The 14,662-nt window shown below is 31.6% G+C and overlaps 1 protein-coding gene and 3 non-coding genes across 4 annotated transcripts in view; 2 read left to right on the forward strand and 2 right to left on the reverse strand.

The window, feature by feature from the left end:
• The window catches only part of LOC120412717 (low-density lipoprotein receptor-related protein 6), a 95,263-nt gene that overhangs the window by 9,792 nt on the left and 70,809 nt on the right, over nt 1-14,662 (forward strand). The window lies entirely within an intron of this gene.
• Nucleotides 4,857-4,928, reverse strand: Trnap-ugg (transfer RNA proline (anticodon UGG)). The gene has a single exon. It is a non-coding gene; the product is annotated as a tRNA-Pro (tRNA).
• Nucleotides 5,162-5,233, forward strand: Trnap-ugg (transfer RNA proline (anticodon UGG)). The gene has a single exon. It is a non-coding gene; the product is annotated as a tRNA-Pro (tRNA).
• Trnap-ugg (transfer RNA proline (anticodon UGG)) lies at nt 10,645-10,716 on the reverse strand. The gene has a single exon. It is a non-coding gene; the product is annotated as a tRNA-Pro (tRNA).

Consider the following 14,662-nt stretch of genomic DNA (forward strand, 5'->3'; position numbering starts at 1 on the left):
TGGGATTTGGGTGGTCACCCTGGACGTATTAAGTGGTCTTTTCTGTAAAAATATTATTAAATATATTTTGAAAACTGGAAAATTATGTCCAAAATAGCAAACAAATGTTTTCGAGTATATTTTTTTAAATCTGTTTTCTTCAAAGAGTAACACTTAGAAATAATGCAATGTTTTATGCTTAGACTCTTCTCAAATGTTATTCTAGTATTTTATTACATAAAATAGCTTATATGAGCTTAGGATTACATATCTAGAAAGTTGATTCATAACGGAGAAGGTCGATTCAAAAAGTTCCTGATAAATTCCTATGTTGGACTCTAATTGTTGTGAATGTTTCCTAGCAAAGTTTATTAAAATAAGATAAATAAATAAATAAATAAATGGGGTTATGTTGATGAAACGCAACAAGTTTATTAAAGGATCATGAAAAATCTCTAAAAAAAACATTTATTGTATAATTTAAAACGCATAGACACTTTTCTTAAAATTCCATTCAAATGGTATTTTTCGGAACCGCAAAAAAAAAATATGGAGCTCGTTGCAAAACTTGATTTTTTCAGCACTCGTCATATTTATCCAACTCGGTACACCTCGTTGGATAAATGTACGACTCGTGCTGAAAAAACTTTTTTTTTGCGGTTTGTTGCATATTTTTTGCAAAATTCAGGCCTGAGAGGATCAAGTTACTATAGAAAAGTGGATCTAAAAACATTTTCCTTAGATTTTTTTAACTGGTCTGAAATGTTTAACAAAACCAACTATAGTTTCGATATCTCATGAAACAATTAAAATTTTTTACTTATCGGAAAGCTATTTCAAAGGCATTATTAGATTGATTTAAAAGTAATTTACATCCGTTACAACGTAAGAAGCTGATTACAGTCTATTAAGTAAATCTACACAGTTAAAAAAAATCATGGTGAAATTACATCTGAGAACGAGTATGTCATTTATGTCCGTAAAATTGTGTAATTTTACATCTAAAAATGTGTAAATTCACCACTTTTTTGTCACCTCAATTATTGTTTTTTTTAAATTATTTTTTTACGGTTTTCTATCTTATGTTTTTGATAAAAAAATTAAAATGAGCATAATTTTTCATCAATTTAAAAAAAAAGTATTAGGTATTTGATGCAGGTTGAAATCCACTGTTCACAAAATTTATTCTAAACCACAAAGATGCGCAGGTGCACTTGAACTCTGTTTTCAACGTAGTCTTTCCACCAAGCTCCACTCAGACCTCCACCAGAGTGGTGCCCTCCCTGCTTAACTATTCCGGTCAGGTCGACCCTGTTTACTGTCCAAGCTTCGAATCACGTTCTTCGTCGTCGTCGTCGTCGTCGCATAAAACATGCCATTTACCGATATTGGACCTCCAAACCCCCCGAACTTCTTGGGACTCTTTTTATGGTCAATCAAATACGCGGGTCTCTTCGGACTCTCTCTTCGTTTCTCCCAAAGTGCAGAGAGTTCTTCTTTGGTTGCCGTGGCGGGGCGCTTGGTCGTAGAATTAAAAGGTCACTGGCCGGTCGGGGATTGGGTTGATCCGGTCCCCGGTCGTTGTTGTGTGAGGGGAGAAAGTCGAATTGATAGGTTTGTTTTTGGGGAAGGAAATTTGCGATTTGATTGAGGAATGTTGTTTTTTTTTTCGTTCGTTGATGGGAAGATTGACCTCTTTGGAAGTGTTTGAGCATTTGTTGCTAGTACGCATGTCACGCAATTGATTTATGAGGCTTTTAATGGCGGAAAAATGTGTATATCCCTTCATCCTTAACTAATAGCTATCGAGAGTTCGAAACGAGGAATCGGGGACATTCTGAGAGGGAGGAGATTAGGAATTTGGTTCCGGACATGCGCAGTTGAGACATCGGTAATATTTACGTTGTTTTCCTTCCTTTAAAGAAAAAAAAAGTAGTTTATTTATTGGTAATAGATCTCTTAACCATTTATCAAAATATTGAACTTTATTGTAATTTCCGCAGATAATTTTATATCACTTTTATGAAAACTTTGAAATTTAAACCTTGAAAACGGATATGAAAATATTCTCAGAATAAAATCTTAAGAACAGTTTTTTAGATCATTTTGGTGTCTTCGGCAAAGTTACATATATTGCTTAGTACCTCAAGACCTTTTTTCACAAGAGTATTTATTTCCAGTTTTTTTTATATTTATTAAAAAATAAAATTGATACCCTTTAAGATATGGCACAAGATGGTCGAAATTCATTATGCAGCAATGTCAATAAAAAAATATATTTTTTCGAAAACGATACATATTTTTTAATCGAAAAATACTAGGAATACAGAATTTTTGCCAAATCTAAAGCTTTTTTCAAAGCCAAATGTTTTTTCTTGCTTTTTGGGTGTTTTTGAAATGATTTTTAGTAAGAGATATTTAAACATACACAGGGTGGCCACTCAAGTCGGGAATTCGCTGCACAAAAAACGGAAAAAAGGTCGGAAATTGTGATATTTTATTTTAAAAATCTGAGAAATTTGGAAGTCTCAAGCAAACTGGGAAATTATTTTATAACTTTTTCGTGATTCAAAAAAGTTTGTACAATTTTTAATTTAGCTGATCTCAATTTGTTTTGAGAACTTAGGTTGAAATCTGAGGTTCTTTTCACTATTTTATTGAATAAATTAAGCTATTGCTGGCCACATTGCATGCTGGCCACATTTAATTTTTTAATAAATATTAAAATCCACAAAGTTCTAAAAGTTTTTATTTCTAAATAAATTCTTAGATATCTCCATTTAAAAAAAACAACATTATCTCATGTTCAAATTGAAAAAAAAATAAAAATTAAAAAAACAATTAAAACTTTTTTCAATTATTTTTTGTTTGCCTATTAAAATCAATAAACATATTTTTTAAAGTTTGTTTTCTTCAATGTATTAAATACAGCACAACATTGCATGTATTTTTTATATTTAATTATATTTTAATTTCAAATTATCCGAATATCTATAATTTTTCTCATATTCAAAATTTTGAGTGCTTACAATTTTGAAGACTTTATTTGTTAGATTCAATTTTTGTTGTTACATTTAAATTTTTACTGAAATTTTCATCAGTTTTTAACTATTAGATTTTTTCTATAATTTAGCTTAACTTTTTTTAACCTGCCCAATTTTTTTTAGAAAATTTTTATTTTTCCCGTGGTCATTTTGAGCAACTTTTGTTCTACGAAAAGCTTAACTTGTCTTGTTTTATGTTTTACTTGTTTAATTTTTAGTTTTTTTTTATTTTGCATTTATCTTGTTTTGTTTATGTTTGTTTTTGGTAGTACATATTTGGCCTATTCTTCAACTTCCTATCAATACATTTTGCCTATCTAATTTTTTCATGTTTTACAGCCACTTTTTCAATTTTTTGTTTGCTTTTCACATTTTCTGCTATAAAATGGCTCCATTATCATTTGAATTGTTTAAAAATTCATAGAGGCATAGTCTAGGACACTAGAAAAATTACTGCGTACTTCTTATTACTTGAAATATAGGAAATGTTAGTTAAAACACAGCCAAAGTTGACCTCTAAAAAATGTCATTTTTTAAAACATTGGCAAAGTCACATAAAACAGGTAAAAAATCCAACCAGAATATTTTCTAAAATTTTAAGAGTTATTCTGCATTTTAAAGATCCAAAATTGATTGAAAAATGGATTTTTGGAGATTTTTTAAATCGAAGCCCGTCTAAAGGCGGGGTTGGGTTGTAGAGGGTTAACAGTTTTGAATTTGGGTGAAACAAAATATTTTATATGATGTCCCTAAAAAGTTTAAAATTGAAAATAAGATTTAAATGGCAAACCTGTACAAATTTATGAAAATAATATTTGGTTATTACTAACTTATTAGTCTGAAAAAAGCAAATTTTGGTGTTAACAAAATTAATTTTTTTCAGGGTATTTTTGTAAAGAGTGTAACCTTTTTTAGAGGTCTAAACAATATCTGCTACTTTGCGGAAGACATAAAATAAATCGAAAAATCCGTCCTAAAATTTTTTAGTATGATTTAGGTTTTACTAAATACAGCTTTCAAATAGCGTTCACTGTCCCAAAGTTACAAATAGTTCAAATCTAATTTTTGAAAAGGGCTTAGACTTATTTTTTAAAATAAATCAAATGTTTTTCGATCGGAATTCGATCTATTTATGCAAAATAAATTTCGAAATTGTTTGCGATTCTTTATCAGAATGTCATTGAAAAAAGATTTTTTTTTGTTGTTAACACAAATTGGTATTTACTGGTTCTTGCGTCCTTTTGAGAACTTGCCCAAAAATTGAAAGTTGATAAGTAAATTCTCTGCGTTGATATCGTGAAAACGTTGTTTTTTGCAATCCCGCTGTGAAACTGTCAACTTTTCCTGTCCTTCTGGAGCAACGAAACGGCCTACTTTTCCCTACCAAAAATAACAAAATGGAAAATTAATACCTTTCAACACCAGTGCTGAAAAATTCAACTTTTCAGCACTTAAATGGGTGCTGAAAAGTTGAACTTTTCAGCACTAGTATCGAAAAGTAACATTTTTCAATATTTTTTTGTTTTGAACGGTGAGTTTACTTAACACATGAATAATTGACATAAAATTCCATTCAAAAAGCGTTTTTCGGAATTGCAAAAAATGTTGTAAGCAACTCGTTGCAAAACTTGTTTTTTTCAGCACTCATCGTATTTATCCAACTCGGTAAACCTCGTTGGATAAATGTACGACTCGTGCTGAAAAAAACTTCTTTTTGCAACTTGTTGCATAAACTACTATTTTGTGTGAAAAACAGAAAAGGTAAATAAAATCTTATAATTAATTATTTTATCAAATTTTATATATTTTATTTAAATGTATCAAAATACATTCGGGCTCAACCGGGATTTGAACCCGGGACCTCTCGCACCCAAAGCGAGAATCATACCCCTAGACCATTGAGCCGGCTACGAAAATTTAACCCACCATTACCGAATCAGTAAACTGTCTTCAAGTTTTCACTGCTTGTTTCTCTTCGTTGCCTCCAAAACTGGAAATGAAGCAATCGCACGGTCCAAAAATATCAACAGCCAAACAGGTAAAACATGTGTTTCGATAAAAGCAGTGATATTTTCGTTTTCGACGAAGATAAATGGTGAAAAATTGGTGATTTTTTATCATTTGTAACTTTCAATGTGGGCTCAATGGTCTAGGGGTATGATTCTCGCTTTGGGTGCGAGAGGTCCCGGGTTCAAATCCCGGTTGAGCCCAATTTTTAGCTAATTTTGTTACCAAACAAGTCTTTCGTTCGTTCATCTTTCAATCAACGGAGAACAACATTGTATCCATGAATGTGTTGTACTTCATGGAATTAACCTCTGCGCTAGCCGCCCCGGACGGGACAAGACCCTGTCGGGAACAGATGGACGCTCCGAGAATAACAAGAAGACCTTTTTCCGAAGTCACTGCTCGATGGCGACGATTTCTGTTTGGTTGATTACGACGAGAGCAGCGTGTGGTGTTTAGGTTGTTTTCTTCCTCCTCCAGCACTCGCTGAACCCTGAACTCGGAGTGTTTCGGGGGTGTCTTGCTGTGAGACTGACTTCTCTCCGTCCGTGTTGCCAGCTTCAAATCTGTTGCTTCTTGCCTGACTTTTCCTTCCTAGCTCTGACACGCTCAATCGGCTGATCTTATTATGAACAGTTGTCTCTTCTTCCCGTTCTTCTTCTTGAGGATATCTCTTCTGTTGCCCTCAAACTTGGCCAGATTTGGCCGAGACTCTAGTCTCGCCGAATGATTGGTTGTTTGTTGCTGTTGTATTTCACTTTATAATCACATTGTCAGAATCTCTGCTCTCTCTATCGCCCTGGGTTGTATTGGATTGCGTGTGCAAAGAGGATTTTCGGAATAACACGATTTGTGGGGTAACAACAGAGCACAGAGCGCGTCTGAGGCAAGATTGAGGCAAACGATGAAAGAAATGTGCGTTCGTTCCCTGCAATTCCCCCTTTTTTGCCAGTACGAGTTTAACTGACCAATTCAGAGCTAGGTGTTGAAGGTTTTGGGGTGTTGGAACACAATACATGTACGACACTACAATGCATCCTTTGTTGAGCGATAAATTTGGTGCAATTTTGCAATCTACCCTTTTGGATGGAGGGCTCGGAAACCACGCCCCGTTGCGATTTAAAAACACCTCCAAGGGGATGAATAAATTTAAAAAAATATGGATCGTTCATAAGCTACCTAAACGAAGAATTATCAACTGTTTAAGCAATACACTTTTATATAAAAATATTTATAAAAAAAGGCTGAATTTCAAGCTTAAACATTTTCGAAATCGATACAAATAGAATCATAAAATACTTTAAACATTATAATAATTATAGCAAAGAATCTATGAACATATTTTTTTCCTAAAGTTTTACTTTTTGTACCGATATGTGGTCGTCCCAAAATTCAAATTTAGAAAAAGAATTTATTTCAAATCGATTTTACACCTTCAGTCTATAATTATTTTGTGCGCCTCTTAATTTTTTAGGGCAATTTTGAAAGGAGGGGAAATAAAGTTTGTAATAGCCTAATAAAAAAATTGATAATTGACTTTTTTGGCAAGCAGAAATAATTGAAAAATTATTTTACCAAATTCGGGATGGCACCGTATAGGAAAAATTTGCCCATTTTCATCACACTAAGATTTTAGACCTATTCTCGTCACTTTTGCAGTTCCCGGGCAGACGGTAATAACAAAATTTATGGAATCTTCTGAAAAATCAATTTTTGCATAATAACAGTTTATGTTATGCATAATAACAGTTTATGTTATCATAACAAAATTTGTTATTGGTCTGATATTGGTTGAAATTTAAAACAGCTTTGGAATAACATTGCTTGTTATGGAAGAATATCTCCAAATGTTATTGGGATGATCGGATTAGTTGTAAAAATAACAAAAAATAATAACAAAGATTTGTTAGAAGAATAACTAAAAATGTTATGAGTCTGTTATTACAATAACAATCCAATAACAAAAAATTCATAACGACGAATAACAAATCTTGTTATAAATAACATATAATGTTATTGGCCTAGTTTTTTCAAATAACAAAAAATGTTATTCCCAAGTTATTTCCGTCTGCTCGGGTTTACATTAACAATAGAAAGTTGCTTGCTCACTTTTATTTGAGCCATTTAGGCCGTTGCAAATATTTTTCAAAATTTTGTGGTTTTTGTGAAAATTTTAATACTAATTAATAGAAATCTATTTCAAAAGGCAACTTACACAACACTAATGCAATCATAAATCGGAGCGTTTGGTACGGTATGTCCACACATCCTACCTCCCCTGTAGATTCTGTAAACCCGAACAGACGGTAATAACTAAATTCATGCCATTTCAATAACAAATAGTGTTAAAATAACAGAAAATACAATTAGGTAACGAAAAATGACAGAGTTTTTAAAACTTTTTTAGTGTTATGGAATATTCTTGCAAAATCCATTTTTGCATAAGAGTTCAATAACAGTTTATGTTATCATAACAAAATTTGTTATCGGTCTGATATTGATTGAAAGCCAAAACAACTTGGGAATAACATTTTTTGTTATGGAAGAATACGTCAAACTGTTATTGGGATAACAATCCAATAACAAAAAAATCATAACAGCGAATAACAATATTGACAAAAAAAAGTGCTTGGGTTGTACGGGAAATTTGATGTACTTTTTGAATCTTCATGAACCCAGGAATGTTATTTTTTTTCTTTTGGGACATTTTTTTTATTTTCAAATTTTATGTTGGTTCTAATTTTGCAGGGTAATGTAGATTCGATATGTATATTAAAGTACCCCTTAAATGGCATGTTTAAAAAAAATACAGTTAAGTAACGGAAATTTTTTTTTTTTCAATTATAAATAAGTTTTATCGGAATTTTGAGTACGCCATCAAATCGGGCGTCCAAAAAAAACAATTCATAGTTTCAGCATTTGTATGGAAAAAGTGTTTTAAAATGCATTTTACACTAGTTCAGTTGTTTTGCAATCATTAATTTTCAAAATATGAAAGATTGAACGGAAACAAAAGTTTTAAGTTAAAGAACATCGAAAATTTTAAAAAAATCAAAAGATTTTTAAATCAACTCAAACATGTTGAAAGTGATTCTAAACGCAGGGAAACGCATTTTAAATTGATTTTAGCTGATTATACTTAAATTAACATTGAAATTTTCAAGTTTTTTTTTTTGCCCTTGATTTTTCGTGCCCCGGGCAGACGGTAATAACAAAATTCATGCCATTTCAATAACAAATAGTGTTAAAATAACAGAAAGTGTTATGGAATCTTCTTGAAAAATCAATTTTTGCATAAGAGTTTAATAACAGTTTATGTTATCATAACAAAATTTGTTATTAGTCTGATATTGGTTGAGAGACAAAACAACTTTGGAATAACATTTCTTGTTATGGAAGAATACCGCCAATTGTTACTGAGATGATCGGATTAGTTGTTAAAATAACAAAAAATAATAACAAAGATTTGTTCGAAGAATAACTTAAAATGTTATTCGCCTGTTATTACAATAACAATCCAATAATAAAAAAATCATAACGACGAATAACAAATCTTGTTATAAATAACATAAAATGTGATTGGCCTAGTATTTTCAAATATCAATAAATGTTATTCCAAAGTTATTTCCGTCTGCTCGGGGATAGGGGAAATATACCATTTCTAATCATATGAAGTGTTTGATGATCGATTAAAGCTCCAAAAATAATATTTAGGCTATAAACTGACCAGCGACAGCACCGCCTCAAGTAAGCACGCAAATTTATGCCATTTACTGGCCAAAAGATCAAATTTAATGCACTTTTGATCGTAATTTCTATTTTGCGAGACCATTTCTCATCATTTTGTTGGCACAGCCAGTGATGCCAGGAAATTTCCTCTATAAATGCTTCTTTTCGTGAGTGTTCGCTCAAAATTTCATCAATTTTGGCAGCAATAAGCCGAACGCTGGAAGAAAAAAGAACTAAGCTGAAAATAGGAAAATGGGCGTGGCCCAATGCACTCGACTGATTAGAATGCATTTGGGAAATATTTTTTTTAAATGATTGTAAAAGGAATAGCATAACTATTAATCAAAGTGAAAATGAACAAGAATGTCCACAAAAAGTTGCTCTACTCGTTGGTGTACTTGGTTTTAGTAAATTTCAAGGAACATTCCAGATTATCCAGCATCATTCAACCACGACCGCTTATAAGGCTTGAAATGGGTATATTTCCCCTACTATTGTTTGAAATAAAAATAAAAACTAGCTCTATATTCAAGTTGATCTTTACATTCGGATAAAATGCATAAAATACTTTTCCCTCAAATAGCCACTTTCAACATTTTAAAATCTATCATTGCCCATCGCCAAAGTGACTTCAAGTGATTGTCCACCGCGCCAAAACACTTTCAAATATTGACACCCCAAGCACACACCACCTTTTTGTGTGCACACTTTTTAAAGTTTATTTCCAAGATCGTGTCGCTGAAAGTTTGCAAAAAAAAAGTATAAAACGTTATAATCTCCCCAGGTCTCGAGTGTCGTGACCAGACTTGCTGGTGACTGGACTCCCTCCCCCCTACTTCGTTCAGCTTTAGGAGAGAGGGACACGACCAGCCACTCAAATATAAATTCACATTTAAGTGGATTATCGTCGTCGCCAATCGATTAATAATGCAAACAGACAAATATTAAGCCGTGAAAACAAATAAAAGGCAGTTGGAGGTGCTCCTTCTTGGGTTTCTTCTTCCTTTCTTAAAAAAAAAACTTGCTTTAAAGTTGGAAGGAGGAAAAGAGAACGAAAATAATACATTTTTGAGAGAGTGGCGAGAATTGCAAAATTAAAAGCTCAACAAACGGTGAATAGGGAGATTATGAATGTTTGCGAAAAAAATATCAACAAAACGTGAACCAGTTTAGAAACCGGCCGCGGGAAAGATTAACGATGTCACCTTGAACAGGCGCGAATCGAACGGTAGCCGCTGTCCGAAGCTGTTCAGTTGATTCGTTTTTTGACACTTTCAAGCACTATGAAAGATTAGGACTGGGCAATATCTTGAAAATTTGCTTTTTTTATATTCCTATTTTTTCTGATAAATTTAAAATACTTTGCATTTTTTTATACTTATTTTCAATTTAAAAAATGTATTGACTTAAATTTTTAACTCTTTCCATCGAACTCTCAGCAAAGCGCAATTTCTCCGCGGTATATCTTCAATAAAGCCCCATCTTTTATATACAATCAAACCAAAACACGACACCTCCCCGCCACAAAATGGACCGTAGCAAAGACCGCCTTTTGATCAGCGCCAAATGGATCTTGCGCGGTCCGGCCAAAAAGGCAGAAGGCCTCAGAGGAAAATAAAAAAAAAGCCGGCAGGCAGCCTCCTCCCAGGGGGGTGATGGCGGCCGCGCGGCGGCTTGTTTACTCTTGTTGATCTAGAAATTGGAGAAAGCAAACTGTACCGACCTATGTCTGCACCAATCCAACTGTAGAAAAAAAAGCTGTGAAGTAAACACAAACAAGCCCAAGTTTATGCAAAATTCGCAGCGTGGTGCTTTCTGGTTTTCGGAAATTACCAGCAGGGAGGGAACTTAAAACTCGTGATTTTTTTTAATAGCCAAAATATTTGGGCTCAACCGGGATTTGAACCCGGGACCTCTCGCACCCAAAGCGAGAATCATACCCCTAGACCATTGAGCCACCATACAAGCCTATTGAAAGCTATCAACCAATAATGATTAGCCAACAGCTTTTTTTTTTTTTTTTTTTTTTTTCAAACAAGAAGGGTAATTTTAGATTTAAAAAATGTTTATTTTAATATTTTTATTGACTGTAAAATTGGCCTTTCAGAACTTCAAACCAGAAATTCAATAACTGTAAGTGTAAGAATTTTGGATGTTTCATTTTTTGTTTGTTTTATAAACTCATTTTTTTATTATGTTCAAATTAGGTTGCAGCATTTTTTGTTAGAATTTTTGATCTCATCCCATCCTTTTTAATGATTCATTTTTGGAAATTGGAATTGGAAAACAATCGAAAGTACCAATTTTGGACTTTTTGTTGTACTGTATTTTCGTTGAATTTTTATTTTTCCTTTTATGATTGAAGCTTCTTTTTGTCATGATTTGCATTGTCTTAAAATAGTAGTATATTTGTGTTTTAGTTTTTATTATAAGGACTTTGAAAAAAAAATGAATATTATAGTTTTAACATTGCAATAAAAAATGTGTTTTAAAATGCTTCTTACATCAGTACAATTATTTTAAAATAATTATTGAGCAACTCTCTACGAATCGGCCGATTTCGACCATTTTTATTTTTTGTATTTTTAATCTAACTTAAACTTTGTGGGGGCCTTCCCTGACCAAATAAGCTATTTTGCGTCATTGGTTCACCCATACAAGTCTCCATACAATTTTGGCTGCTGTCCATACAAAAATGGTATGTAAATATTCAAACAGCTCAAGGAATTAGCAATATTAACTTTTGAGTGAATTTTCTGATCAATTTGGTGTCTTCGGCAAAGTTGTAGGTATTGTTGAGGACTTTTGAGAAAAAAATAGGTACACGGAAAAAAAATTGCTTTTTATCAACTTTTTTTTTCACTAAAACTCAATTTCCCAAAATACGTATTTTTTGATTTTCGAGATTTTTTGATATGTTTTAGGGGACAAAAATCCGCAACTTTTGAGCCATAGAGAAACATGGTAAAAAAATCTGCCGCCGAGTTATGATTTTTTGAATAACAGTGATTTTTGGAAAAAAAATCGAAGTTTCATGCAAAAACAAGTTTGACATTATTTTTTAATGCAAAATTGAATTTGCAATCGATACTTTACAGATTTTTTGATAAAGGGCTCCGTTTTCATGATATAGCCACCGAATGTTTGATTTTAGCGAAATATTTGCAGTTTTTCAATTTTTAAAAATAGTGACCATAAGTGACCATTTCTAAAAATATATTTTTTGAGAAGTTCAGAAAATTTGCTATAAATTTGTCTAAGAGACATTGAAGATTGGACCTCGGGTTGCTGAGATAGAGCCCACGGCGTTTTTTCTGGGCAACCTTAAGGAGAAAAAATAGTCATCACTTCTTTCAAAAGTGTCTTATAGGAAATTTTCTCAGCTTTTCAATGCTTCTAAGAGCGAAATGTTTCATCGGGAAATTTCTGAGATATCTCTATTTTAAGTTTTTTCTTTTAAAATCCTTGATCATTTATTGGAAACTTTTAAATAACAGTCCAGGAAACTTGTCAAATGATGTGTTTCATGTGTATTTTACTGACCAAAATGTGCAAAATAAGACAAGAAACAACTTTGTAGAAGGTTGCAAACCGCTAAACATTTTGAAAATTATGTTTGAACCGAATTTTTGAATATGTGGGCTTTATTCAAATAATAAAATAATAAAACCGTATTGAAATATTATTTTTACAAGAACAAATAGATTATTACAAAATTGTTGTGTACAAATAACACCGGTCTGCTCTGATTCAGCTTGGAATTAGCTGATACAACCGAAATTTCTGCAGGTTTGAGATTAAGAGGGTATTACAAGATTGTTATGAATAAATATCATATTTCCTTAATCAAACACTAACTAGTTGCATGGATACAAAACATGTTTTATAATCGAAATTATACTGCAAATTACTGTTGCTAGCTTTAGTAGAAATACTTTTCATTAGTATGAAATGATTGTTTCAGTTTTTTTGTATTAAATGATCAAGGAATTAGCAATATTTTAGAAGTTTATAAGACTCTCATCTATATATATCTATATATATATATATATATATATATATATATATATATATATATATATATATATATATATGTCTTGATTTTTGTTCAAACAGTTTCTAAAGAATGTTTCTGTTAGATTTTTTTTGGTTAAATACTACTTAATTTTTGTTCAAACAAAAATAAATGTTTGTGACAGTGTTTTCAGAATTCTGAATTGGAAGACTCGAGTTTTATTGCTACTTTTAAGTGCATTTTTTACAGAAAACATTTTATAACATATTATCTTTATTTTATACTCATGAAAATATGACTTTTGAAGCTTGCTACAGTAATATGTAGTACATTTTCGATTTCAAATCATATTTGTATTTATGTTCCTGGTTAATGTTTGCTTAAGAAAATATCAAATTTAGACATTAAAATTCAATAATACCATTAACAATCACAAACCTGCCAATGTTTCGGTTGAACAAGCTGAATCAGAGTAGACACGTGATATTTGTACACAAAAAATATGTTATTATCTAATAATTCTTGTAAAAAATACATTTTTACACTGTTTTATGAATAATTCCCATATACTCAAAAACTTAGACAAAACATAATTTTCAAAATGTTTAGCGGTATGCAACCTTCTACAAAGTTGTTTCTTGTCTTACTCATCAAAATGTGCAAACATTTTGATGAGTAAATGACTCATGAAACACATCATTTGATAAGTTTTCTGGACTGTTAGTATAAAGTTTCCAATAAATATTAAAGGAATATAAAACCAAAAAACTTAAAATAGAGATATCTCAGAAATTTCCCGATGAAACATTTCGCTTTTAAATGTATTGGAAAGCTGAGAAAATTTCCTATAAGACACATTTGAAAGTGGCGATGACTATTTTTTCCTGATAAGGTTGTTCTAGAAAACACGCCGTGAGCCGTTTTAAGAAAAAGAAACACGAAAATTGAAGTTTTCTTAATCTCACCAAAATAACCCACCATTTTCTAATGACGATATCTCAGCAACTAATGGTCCAATTATCAATGTTAACACATGAAACATTCGTGAAATTTTCCGATCTTTTCGAAAAAAATATTTTGAAAATTTTTAAATCAAGACTAGTATTTTTAAAGGGCCAAACATTGAATATTACGCCCATTTTTGTCCCCTTAAACATATCAAAAAATCTCGAAAATCAAAAAATACGTATTTTGGGAAATTGAGTTTTAGTGAAAAAAAAGTTCATTAAAAAATCTGCAATTTTTTTCCGTGTACCTATTTTTTTCTCAAAAATCCTCAACAATACCTACTACTTTGCCCAAGACACCAAATTGATCAGACAATTCACTCAAAAGTTACAGCTGTTTGAATATTTACATACCATTTTTGAATGGACAGCAGCCAAAATTGTATGGAGACTTATATGGATGAACCAATCACACAAAATAGTTTATTTGGTCATAGGGAAGGGCCCCACAAAGTTTGAGCCAAATCAAAAAATACAAATAAAATCCATTTCCGGTTTTGGTAGAGAATTGCTCTATTAAAAAAAAAATATTTTCAACGGCCTAATATAATCTTGAGTTTTATGAACATTGTTTTCAATTATTTTTTTCTTAAATTCTTCAATTCATAGTTCTTATTTGAAACATTGAAAACCAAGTCGAAAAAAAAAAATTTAAAACACTTTAAAATTTTGAAAATGTCAAAAATAAGCCATTCAAATATTTATTTTTGATTATTAATTATAATTTTTTCAACATTGAAAATCGAACCATTAGTTCCCGAGATATCGGTGATCAAATGAGGCCTTATTGGGCAACACTGAGACAATCTTTTTTTTCCTGTTTTATTTTAAATTTTTGCATGGTCATATCTCAGCAACGAAAGGCCAAACCAAAAATGTCA

The sequence above is a fragment of the Culex pipiens genome, chromosome 2 (assembly GCF_016801865.2).
Source record: "Culex pipiens pallens isolate TS chromosome 2, TS_CPP_V2, whole genome shotgun sequence".
NCBI classification, from domain to species: domain Eukaryota; kingdom Metazoa; phylum Arthropoda; class Insecta; order Diptera; family Culicidae; genus Culex; species Culex pipiens.